The sequence below is a fragment of the Prionailurus viverrinus genome, chromosome B1, assembly GCF_022837055.1.
Source record: "Prionailurus viverrinus isolate Anna chromosome B1, UM_Priviv_1.0, whole genome shotgun sequence".
Taxonomy (NCBI): Eukaryota; Metazoa; Chordata; class Mammalia; order Carnivora; family Felidae; genus Prionailurus; species Prionailurus viverrinus.
The window spans coordinates 99,796,999-99,809,840 of record NC_062564.1 but is presented as its reverse complement, the minus strand read 5'-3'; the positions used below and the strand labels follow the sequence as shown (position 1 = coordinate 99,809,840).

The 12,842-nt window shown below is 37.8% G+C and overlaps 1 long non-coding RNA gene across 1 annotated transcript; it reads left to right on the top strand.

Annotated features, from left to right (window-relative positions):
- Positions 1 to 7,769: 7,769 nt before the first annotated feature.
- Positions 7,770 to 12,503, top strand: LOC125164259 (uncharacterized). Its single transcript, XR_007151699.1, has 3 exons — positions 7,770 to 7,856; positions 10,485 to 10,520; positions 12,159 to 12,503. It is a non-coding gene; the product is annotated as an uncharacterized LOC125164259 (long non-coding RNA).
- Positions 12,504 to 12,842: the final 339 nt, after the last annotated feature.

The following is a 12,842-nucleotide window of genomic DNA, read 5'->3' as shown; positions in this document are numbered from 1 at the left end:
CTTGAGGCTCTCCTGCCTCCAGACTTCATGTTATGGGAGACAGTAAATTTGCTATTTATTGTTTGACTCTGTCAATTGTAGCCAAAACATGAGCTGCAATAAACTCTTGTTTTGAAATAAGTTTCCTGATATTCAAAGAGTTTTATTAATTTGTCAAGCCTGATCAGATAAAATTAGTATTAGAGATAATAAATCATGCAAATTCTCATATGTACAATGACTTTGACTCCATGTGTCAAAACCCATGTTATCATGTGGAAGCTACATTTTTGTATTATATTTTGCGTGTATTCAACAGTAAACTTCTTGTACTTTCATAAAGCTCACATTTAAATACAGTGTCTTTTGAAAATGTAATGGCCCAAAACACCATGGCAAGGATATTGAGTAGTGATTTCCCTCTCTATTCCCTGAAAGAACTCTTAGTCACTTACTAGGGTATTTATACAATGGGAAAATGGGTATACTAAAATGTTTCGGATATTTGAATAAAGAATCTAAAATGACAACAGTACTTGAAGACTCAAATGCCATCATGGGCCTACCGTTAGAGATAAAGGGGATCCTAAGCAAAGCCTGTCTCACAATGAGTCCAATTGTTTTCCATGCCTACTAGGTATTTCTCCTAGAGATCCTTTGCAGTTGTACATGAGTCATAGTGGTAAGAAAGACTTTTTCCCTGGCTGATGTAGTAAATCAGAACTAATGCTCTACTCTGGGTAAAATGACAAAGATTAGGGCCACTCTAAATAACTTAAAGGTTCCGAGGGTTATGATACCATTTATATCCCGATTTGCTAGCCTGGTCCCTAAAAAACCCCACATGGATTATAGCAATGACAGACTACCATTAATTATTTAAGTGGTAGTCCTAATCATACTATTGTGTTGTAGGTGGTATCTTTGTTACAAAATTACACATGAAGGGACGCCTGTGTGGTTCAGTGAAGCATTCACTTCTTGACTTCAGCTCAGATCATGATCTCACAGTTCTTGAGTTTGAGTCCCATATCAGACTCTGCGCTGACAGTGCAAAGCCTGTTTGCGATTCTGTCTCCCTCTCTCTCTGCCCCTCCTCTGCTTGCTCTCTGTCTCTCTCTCTCAAAATAAAAAATATATACATAAAAATCCTTAAAAAGAGGGTCTATACATAAATTCTGGGACTTGGCATATGGCTATTGATCTAGCAAATATATTCCTTTAATCCCTGCCACAGAGAATCAGAATCATTTACATTCATCTGGAATAAATAGCAATATAGATTCAGTTTTGTCCTTGGATAAGGCTGACTGTCTTTGTCACAAGAAAGTTAGAAGGGACCTTGATCATCAGGACATTTTACATTACACCATACGGATCTACTATATTGAAGACAACATGTTAACCTAACCTAGTGAAAAGTAAGTGGCAAGTGTACTGAACGCCCTCGTAACACCCATGTGTATCACAGAGAAGACCGATCGTTAAAAGCTTCTAGAATATGGCACACAAATATAGTTTTTAAGCGTCCTGAGTTTGGAGGTATGTCAAGATACCGCCTCCAAGGTAAAAGACGAGCTATTGCCTGTTGCACCTGCTACCACCAAGAAAAATGCACAGAGCTTAGTAGGCTTCTTCACATTTTGAAGACAGCATATAAACACATCTGAAAATACAGCCCCGCTCCACTTAACAGATGACTTGGAAAGCTGTCAATTGAAAGTTATCTGCCATATTAAAAAGCTTTCCCAAAATCTCTGGCAGGCCCCTGTAGAAGTGTCACAGCACAGACCTGTGGCCTTTAGGGCAAGGACCTGCCAACAGCAGCAAAAAGGCAGTCACCATTTCAAAGTAGTTCCTGACATGTCATTTAGCTGTAGCACATGCTGGACAACTGAGCGTGAGAAATTAAGTGGCTGTGAAACCTGAGCCCATCACGAGCTGAATATTATAGAAACCACCACGTAACAGAAGTGATTAGATGCAGAATAATCCATCACCCAATTGAAATTAAACATTTTGAATCAGGCCCAGTCAGATTTTACTGATGTATGTATTTATTTATGTGTTTATTTATTTATTTAAAGAATCCCAAGCAGGCTCCGCACTGTCAGTGCAGAGCCGGACGCTGGGCTCAAACTCATGAACCAGGACATTACTTCCTGAGCCGAAGTTGGACCCTTAACTGACTGAGCCACCCAGGTGTCCCAGGCCCAGTCAGGTTTAGAGGATAGAAATAACTTACTGTGCCGATGACCATGCCATGTATTCCTGTCTCTCACAGGATGCCTCTCCCACAATTTATACCTATGGTCTCGTAGGAAGCTCCTATGACCAGCTATTGGAAAAAAAAACAAAACAACTAAGACCCTGTTCCTAATGGTTGAGTAGATATATTGGCAGAAGCTTACAATGCACTGCTGCTTCGTGAGAGTCCCACTAAAGCATATCTCTGAATGACTGGGAGGAGAGAACTATATCTCAGTGAGTAGAGTTTCAAATAATCAAATTTGTGTAGATGGAGACCTGACCTGAGATAAAGATGCTCACAAAGTTCTGAGCAGCAGCAAATGGCTTGGCCAGCTGGTCATGGACCTGAGATGGCATTGGAACATGAGATACACTGTTCTCTGGGGGTAAAACTGGATGTACCTATAGGATTAGATGCAGAGATAATGGATTCCTGTGTCTCAAGCTGATAGTCACCACAGAGCATCCGCAGCAGGGGTGGGGTTTGCAGAACAAAAGGGAGAAGATGAATTGTCTAGGAAGGATTGGCAGCACCACTAAATTCAGCCGGAATGAAAGTCATGGCTATACCCGATTGGCCAGTTGACTAGCAGAAGGCAAAGGAGTTCTTAGACCAGAATAGAAAGTTGATCCTGGTTATTATGGGGTGCTAAGATTGCTGCTGTATAATTTGGGAAAGAAGATTCACTTGAACAGCTCTTTGTGCTTCTATGTCCAGTAGTAATTGTGACCGGGCACCTGTAGCAACTTGAGCCTGGCAAGGACATGATAGCAACGGGTCCCAACTCATCAGGAATGAGGTCTGCATCATGCCATCAGCCAAACATTCCAAAACAGAAGTGCCGGTTTAGGGGGAGGGGCATCTGAGATGGGTAGAAGAGGAGAAAGACAACGGGTGTCGGTTGCAGTTGTGGAAACTGTAATTTGTTCCGCGAACCCTCCTTTATTATATCTCTCCCCTCCCTAGAAATTGTAACTGGCAACCATACTAAAGAAACAGGAATGGGAGAGAGGAAATTTAACACGGGGCATGAGTAAATCAGAGCGGTACAAAATGCAGACTTTAACATCCACTACATATTTCACATCCCTTGATACTCTGTGTGTTCAGGTAGACTTCCAAGTATCAGTGTCTGTAGACATGTGCCTGAGGGGCTTTTCCTTTAAACTCCAAAAAGCTGTGAGGCTCATGATTGCGAAGCAGCAGTCTGGAAGTGCCAAGGAATTAGTAGTCCTCAGTCAATTACTCTCAGTCCTTGGTGTTCAGTTACCCAACTCCCTCCCTCCCCAGGAAGGATAATTCTGAGGACTAAGTTTTGGGCCATTTTCTCAAGTTTCCCCTAACATTTAATATATGTAATAGTTCACCACTTAATAATTTTCTCTGTCCTGTACCACTTGCCCCGTTTTCATGCCAGCATCTCTGCCCTTCCCAAAGAAATTACTTGCATTGGAATCCTTGACTCAGAGTTCACTTTTGGGAAAACCCCAAATAATATACTATACCAGATAGGGGGGTAAATGAATAGAAGATTGTATCCATGCCTGGAAAATTTATATTTTGGAATTCAATACTGAGACAGAAGAAAATAAACATAGGATTATGGTAAGAATTATATTAGAATTAAGAACAAGATGCTGAGACAGATCAAAGAGGAAAACATCTAACATGAGATGAGAAGCTGAATGCATCAGGACCAACGTGGTGGAGACATTGGCATCCCTCTAAAGGTCTGAAGAAGTGAAGAGTAGATAAGACAAGGTGTAGAGCTCAATGGGAAACTCACTTTAGGATAGAATCAAATAAATCCAGGTACTTATTATTCATAATAACTATTCAAAAACCTTTTAGGCAACCCAGACCAAACGCTGAGAGTTTCTAATGTGAGCCATTTCCTGTAGAACGTCTGCCCTTGTGGAAAATTTTCTAAGAAACATACCTGCTCCCTTAGGTAGCTGATCAGGCAAAGGACCCTTTGCAGATGTACTTCTTGAGATTATGCAACTGCTACTCAGACAGAAGTTAGTTTCCTTCTGTTACTTCTACAGAGAGGTTAATGGATTCCTTTTGCATATTTTTTATGAGCAGGTTTCTGGAAAATGAAATTTTCCCAATTCTATAGCTCATCACCCTCCTACCTGATTGCAGAAATTAGTGATTAGAAATGGAAATATAAGGTGAACAAAATGTAGAGACTTTGAAAGTCAGAGACTTTGAAACTGCTTTGAGATAGGAAACTTTTGCTGTTTCACGTTCTAATGTCTTCTCATATAATGTGCTGTCAGTAGTAAGGAGTTGAGTGAAGGGAATTTCTTTTCTCTCGTATAAAGAACTGATGTGCAATATTCACAGGATAAAACTGATCCTCAAAACAAAATATATATTTCAACACTTTCTTGATTGATTAATGTACCAGACACCTACAATTCTGTTTTTCTCTCCTTTCTAGACTTATAAAACATAGTGTAGTTTTCTCTACAGACTTGTTACTCATCATTCGCCATTTTTTCCTAACGTGTACTAGAGTACACGACACTGCTTATAGAAGGATTTGTTCTTTTGCAAATGACTTGCTTGGTCTGGTACAAAATGATTGTGTATAATGTTTCAATAGCTATTTTTAGGTGAATAAAAGGATGATCCAATTAAGATGGTTAAGTGTTGTGTTAGCCAAATGCAAATCAAGACTCTGTAAAGAAAGATAATGAAGGGAAATTATTTATGTCTTACTTTCTATTATAAAAGAAGCAATTCTTGAAGACAAAATAATCATGCTTTCTTTCATAATTGAGTAGTTTCAGGAAGCTTATAAAGTTACTAGGAAGAGTTATTTGTATACTAAGGCTCAGAGACTGCCTAGCCCCTGACATGAGTAATTTCCCCTCCTACTTTGGAACTTTGAGACTATTGTTCCTGAATTAGCAGGGTCTAGCAATGTGACATATGGAAAAGGTATGGAAAAGGTATGGAAAAAATGAAGTCTCAGAGTCTGGATATGTGTATAATGGAGCTTATGAAGCATTTGTCATTTATATATTTTTTGTAATCTTTCCGTAAAATGCTTTTTCTGTGCCCTAAGTTGAAAGAATGGACATGAAGAATATATAAGTGAAAAGTATCTTTCCCATGTTATAAGAAGGGATAGTCAATTAAGGAAAACTTTAAAAGTGAGGTAAATACATGGAGTAGGGTATGAAAATGTCATAAATGTCATAATTTTTGATGCATACAAAAATTCTCAATAAGTCATATACATTCAATGTCCCTAAACTCATGCTAGTTAAGCAAAAAGAATTATAATTAAGCAATTAACTATCAAATAGAAGTTGAATGCACAGCAAAGAAGACAAGACAAAACAATTTTAAGTAGTTTAAAATTCCGGTATCATGACCATTAACACAGGAAACCTTTACCTTTTATTGCTAAAAATTAGAATGTTTTAGTAGGTAGTATTAAACAATGGTAATAACAATCCATTATTTGAAGCTGCATATAATCTGTGATTTTCAAATTTATTTTTTTAATTAATTTATTTACTTTGAGAGAGAGTGTGTGTGCAGGAGGGGCAGGGAGAGAGGGAGAGAAATAATCCCAAGCAGGCTCCACGCTGTCAGTGAGAGGAGCACAAAGCAGGGCTCGAACTCATAAACCCATGAGATCATGACCTGAGCAGAAATCAGAGTCGACACTTAACTTACTGAGACACCCAGGTGCCCCAGTCTGTGATTTTCATACTTCACAGAATCCACTGCATGAGAATCATGTCATTCAGTGTGAGGTAGAGATGATCAAAAGATGGCCGAGTCCCAGCAGGTTCTGGAAAGTCACTGAAAGGCTCATATGTAGAATTTAAGAAACAAAACAAACAAATAAACAGTAAAAGAGACCAAACAGCAGACTCCAATACAGAAAACAAGCTGGTGGTTACCAGAGGGGAGGTGGGTGGGGAATGGCAAAATAGATACAGGGGATTAAGGGTACATTTATGGTGATGGACAATGAAAAATGTATAGAATTGTTGAATCAATACATTGTAACCCTGAAACTAATATAACACTGCATGTTATTTATACTTGAATGAAAAAAAAGTGGTTGAGAGTCCACATTTTATAATCTTGAACACCTCTTGCCTATAGTATAGTACGTTAATATGTTAAATATAATTTTAAAGGATACCATTTTGAAAATACAGACAGATACAGCAACAATTGCTCTACAAAGAATATGACAAGTCCACCAACAGTACTGGGACACACAGAGAATTTAAAACCTAAAAATGCTCAGGCTTCATGAGAGCAAGAACTATATATCTCTCTCAGGGAGGGGCACAGTGGTGGACACAGGGCAAGTGCTCAACAAATATCACTGAAATAGTGAGGAGAAATAAAAGAGTGATAATAATCACCCACAATCCTGAATGTTGCTCATTTCGAAAATGTTTCGCTTCTAAGCAATGAACCTAGATACATTGTTTCAGAGCAAAAGTAAAAATAAATAAAATATAACATACATACATGCATCCATAGAATGGAATGATATGATAAATAGCTATCAAAAGAGACCATTTGTGTCTACAAAATTGTATATTCTTTATCACCTATCAGTAGTGTATAGAGTTATGACTTCTAAAGTCAGACTACTGTTAATCAAGGTGGTAGCCTTACCAATTATTAGTTGTGTGACATTGGGTAAATCTATTCACTTCTGTATCATTTCCTTAACTGTAAAAAGATCATAGCTGCTCATAAACTAGTGGTGAGGATTAAATTAATTATCTCATATAAGTGCTTAGAGAAGTTACATTGTTGGTGCTATATTCATGTTAGCTACTATTGCCTCTTACATTATTAGAAATGGAAATAACACCATACCCTTATTTTATCTCATCTGAACTATTATAGTAGTCTCTCCATCTCTAATCCTTTCTACAAGTCATCCTACATACATTCCATTCAGAAACATTTTTCTAAAACATGTTCTTGTTGTGTCAGATCTATACACGAAAATGTCCACTGTCCACACACACACACACACACACACACACAATTAATTGTAAGTATATATAATTTTTAGCCTGGTATTCAAGGCTTCTCTCAACCTAATTTTACAATCTTATTTTCTACTGTTCCTTCCACTTATCTTCCCCATAAATTAAATTGAATTACCTATTTTCTGAAATGACCCTGCACTTTTCCTTCTATGATTGGCTCTCCTGACCTTTCTCTTTGCTTACAGTGTTGATTCCTCATCTCTCCCATTAATCTTTGAGTCCAGTAGTTTGAATTACTATACTATAAAGATAAAGATGTTATAAATATAAGGATGTATACACACATATGGGTAGTCCTTTCATTGTTACTGAAACTACTCATATGTTAATTTTGTGCATCATAGCAGGACTAGTGTTTATAGTGTGCATTTTTTTTAAAACTATCTAATATTCTTGGCTTGTTCATTAAGACTTTCCATTGCTTCCTAGATTTATGGATGGCAAATTCTATTTTGTAACCTAGGAGATGTGCCACTATGATACATTGTTTACATCACCTGCAAGGTGACATCTTACATTATTGAGTAGTCTTGCTGAGAGATATCTTATCTTTGACAATGACCCAAGACAAGCACGTAAGATTCATTTTATGTGATGGTTGATCCAGTTTTAACTCAATTTTTGTTAAATCGTAAAATTTAGTTTATGTCTTCATTCTGGTAAGTAATTAGCTGGGTGATCACGAGAGGCCCATTCTTTTGATAAGAAGCTTTCTATGTTCTGTAAATTGGAGAATAAACAAGAACATGTAAGTGAATTATACCCAGCTCAGTGAGATAAAGGAAGCAGATTTTTAATGAGATTATGAGAAGAGGAGAGTTTCAATTGAAAACCTTGGATTTGGGTTCTTGTTTGACTGGTTTGTAGTTTAAGGCAGTTGACTTACCTTTACTTTGTGAAGTATTTTTTATCTTTTAAGTAGGGCTACTGGTGCCTGGACAGCCTACCTAATAAAGCACCTGAGACCTTGTACCTCTGAACATTTTGAAATTTTATGCTCCACAAATGAAAGAGATTATTATTGGAAAAGAATAAGATAATTTTAAGCGTTTTTTTTTCTATGTTTAAGTGTAATTATATTGTGACTTCAGTTGAAACATTAAGAGGAATAGTTTTAATATTTTTAGTTATTAATTATATTCTGATATAGATGATCTGGTAATAGATTTTCTGCCCACCACTAAGCTGGGTTTTTCATACATATAGAAGAAAAGTCTATGACTTCTCAGAGCCTTGGAGGAGGGAGGGCCACTTGTGAGGGAGGAAGCATGAACGTCTGGGCACTGGACGCTAACTGCTAGGGTTTAGATGAAGGAGGAACCAAAGAAGTACGTATCGGTTTTCTATTGTTGCTGTTAACAAATTACCACAAACGATGTGGCTTAAAACAACTCTAGTTTATTCTCTCCAGTCTGAAGGTTAGAATTCTGAAGAGTGCAAATGTCTCAAGTTGTCAGCAGGCCTAGTTCCTTCTGAAGGTTGTAGAGAAGAATCCATTTCCTCCAGCTTCTAGAAGGGCTCACATGCTTGTGGCCTATATGCTAACATTACATACTCGAGGCCTAGCATCCCATCATTTCTCATCCAGCCTCTGACATCATGTCACCTTCTTCCTCTGACCTTCTTGCTGCCCTCTTATAAGGATGCCTGTGATTACACTGCCTCCCCCCCCCCCCCCCCCCCCCCCCCCCCGCTCCTGCCCGGATAATCTAAGCTACTTTCTTAAAAGTCTTCACTTAAGCACGCCTGCAAAGCCTCTTTCCTATGTCCGGTAACAACTACAGGTTCTGGGGATTAGGACATGGATAGCTTTGGCGGTGGGGCATTACTCAACCTATCACAGAAGAGGAACCTTCAAATTGTCGGTATATTATGGATTAAAACAGCACCCAAAATTACTGAATTTTATAGCTTCAAGACAGTCACCACTAACTAAAACAGAGGCCAAAAATATGAATTGAATATAGCAACTACTTTTCTAATCTCAGTGCTTTTTTTTTCTGTTTTGTGACTAGAAATTTCTTCTTTTTTAAAGTTCTCTTTAAATGTATTTATTTGTTTTGAGAGGGAGCTAGAGATAGCCAGCACATGCAGGGAGGGGCAGAGAGAGAGGGAGAGAGAAAGATTCCCAAGCAGACTCCAGGCTATCAGCACAGAGCCTGATGGAGAGCTCAAACTCATGAGCTGGATGCTTAACCGACTGAACCATCCAGACATCCCAGTGACTAGAAATTTCTAATGAAAGCAGTACTTACATGGGATGACCAGCCTTTTCTTTCTTAGCATATTCTGATGGACTTTTTAAATAGGCTTACCTATTTTACTTTGTCTTCACTTTGAGCGAAACCACTTTTGATGATCTTACCATCTTCTGTCCAATACCTACTGGATGAAATTAATTTTGAGCCAGAATATAAATGATCTAAAGCTTTCAACTGATAAAACTGAAATAGGATCAAGTGATGACTGTATGTCTCTATTACAATGTTGCCTAGCAACATAGTTGCAGGTTTCCATTATAAGGAATGATACTATTATACAAAGGCATCTTAGAAAAGAAATGAAAGGTAAGAAGTTCTAAGCTTACAAAGAAGCTATCATTTCAGGGCATAGGAAAACAAAGTCATTGAGCTATCCAGTGAAGGTCACAGAACGAAAAGGATAAATTATTATTTAAGTATATTAAAATTCTAAAGTTAGTGTTTCCTTATTTCCTATTATTTATGTTCCAGTGCTTTTCAGTCCTTTATAGCCTAATATCTTGAAAAAGCAAAAAACAAAACTCATTAAAGAAGAAACACACAAGTATCATGACATTCTATGACCAAGATCTATAGTAACACTGAAGTCTTTTGTAAACATTTGACATTTATTTTTGTGAACTTCAGAGTGTTACAGCTTTTTTTTTTTGGTATCAATAAATAGAGCTTTAATGCTACTTAATGTTTATCTTGAATCAAATGAAATGGAGACATAAGGTAATAATAAGGGTCTATTGGTCTAAGAAAATCTGTAAAACATAAAGTCATACCAAATAATGTCTTAAGAGTCAAATGTCTTTAGATGTTTTATCTATGGCAATATATTAATATGAAGTGTCATACATAATAGAGAGAAAAAGAAGTTCAGGTACATTGGTATGTTGGTTTAATTTTAAATAGGCCGTCGATTTAAGTATTGATGACATTTTTTTTTATTTTTAGAGTGGACATCATTTTAAAGGTACCTACTAAATTCAGGTAATGGTCTCTATTTGCCATTTTGTGAATCCATTATTAATATCCTTATAACAGGCTTGTTAGTTCAGCAGAGGCCTTCAAGGCTTCCAAAAGAAATCTAGGCTGGTCAGGAAGCTGACCTGGACAGTGGCATTCCATGAGTGGGTGTTTCTTATGCCAGCAAAGCTGGGGCCCCCTTGCAAATACTAAGTCTTTTAGAGCAATTAGGGGGTCCCTGCCAACTCCCACTCCTTTTTTAATATGAGAGGCATCAGAAGCTCTGGGTCCATTTCCTGAAGCACAACTCCTATTCCTTCCTGCATGTGCAGCTCAAAGGCCCTTCTGCAAGTGCTGGATGGAGTCCAGGGGGCCATGAGCATTCTGCTAGTCCTACACCTGAAAGTTTTTCTAATAAATAAGCTCTAAGCATGCACTATTTGTCATTTCTGGTTTTATTTGCACCCATTATTCAACCCTTCATTATTCAGATGAACTTACGGTGCCTTTAAAACTTTAATTGGTTTTCTTGTGGATATGAGAACTCCAGAGATATTACACAAGCCAGGGCCCATTTGCCGGAAAGATGTTTCAACTATAACATGACAAAAATGGTAAGAACCACTAATATGTATAAGTAACTTACCTTTTAAATGCTTGTAGTGGTAAAAAAAAAATATTTAAAACTAAAATATTATCATCAAAGTCCTTTCTGGATCATTTCACACCTAAAATAATTTGTCTAAGTGGTCTTTAGATGGCTATATTAACTTCCTAGGCCTGACATATCAAGTTCCCATGAAGTAGTGGCTTGAAACAGGAACTTACTCTCCCACAGTTCTGGAGGCTAGAAGTCCAAAATCCAATGTCAGCAGGCCCAGCTTCCCTGTAAAGGTTCTAGGGGAGAATTCTTCTTTTCTTCTTCTGGCTCCTGACGGCTCCTGGCTTCCTTTGGCTTGTGCTACTGTAAATCCAGTCTGCTTTAGTCTTTCCATGGGTTTCCTCCCTTATCTCTCTGTGTCCTTTTCTATATCTTATAAGAACATTTTCTTTGGATGTAGCCTACCCCATTCTAGTATAATCTCTCCTCACTCATTACCTTAATTACATCTGAAAAGACCCTGTTTCCAAATAAAGTCACATTCTGACATTCTAGTAGACATGAATTTTTGACGGACACTATTCAATCCACTCTGATGGTATATGACGAATATTTATATAGGTAATTCTCAAGGAAGATAGATGCTGTGTTTTCCATTTTAGGAGAGAGCCTAATCTATTTACAAACCATGGTTGGCCAAACATTCAATAAATGTGTATAACACGATTCGGGTATTTTTGTGCAATCTGCGTTTCATCCAATGTTCCAAAAGTCCCAGAGGTAGTGAAAGACTAAGGTGGGGGAAGTCAGATAATTTACCCAACCCCCCTAGCCACACAGGTAAATTTTATTAAACATTTCTATAACCTACATCAGTAGGGAGAGGGGAGAAAGTAACCAAAGAATACCAAGTCATCAACTATCTCCTCCTCCTAATCACTTGCTCTAATTTATGAGGCAAGGTTCTCTCAAGATCCCACAGTTACCTTACGGCGAAATGGTAGGAACTCTCTTGGGACTGATCAGTTTTTCCTGGTCTTCCTTTTTGTTGTTATTCACAGGGACCTATGGCTAGGTTCCTTTTCTCCTAGAGACAGAAGAAACCTACTGATGACTGATCCATCGTCACCAAAGTTGCTACATAAAAGTGAAAATCAAACATTCCTTTCTAATCAGTATATGGATCTACGTGTCAAGAACCTCATCAGTTCTTTCTCCTTTGTTGCCTCTAGATTACGTGGCAATATCAGACACTAATGGAATTGTATGATCAATAGTTACTGACAAAAGCAAAGCTTTCGCTTTCATTTATTGAAGTATATAAATATGCTGACTCTTTCTCTTCTTCCCTTGTCTATCAACATAAAATAATCACACAAAACACAAATTTAAGAAAGCACTTTAAGAGCCAGCAAGTGACTTGAATGAATCTTTGTACATGAATTTGCTTAAGATATTTGGAACAATGCCATAGCCCATGTGATTGTTTCAATTTTATTTATTTATTTATTTATTTATTTATTTATTTAAAATGTTTATTTATTTTTGAGACAGAGAGAGACAGAGCATGAACGGGGGAGGGTCAGAGAGAGGGAGACACAGAATCCGAAACAGGCTCCAGGCTCTGAGCTGTCAGCACAGAGCCCGACGCAGGGCTCGAACTCACGGACCGTGAGATCATGACCTGAGCCGAAGTTGGCCGCTTAACCGACTGAGCCACCCAGGCGCCCCTGTTTCAATTTTAA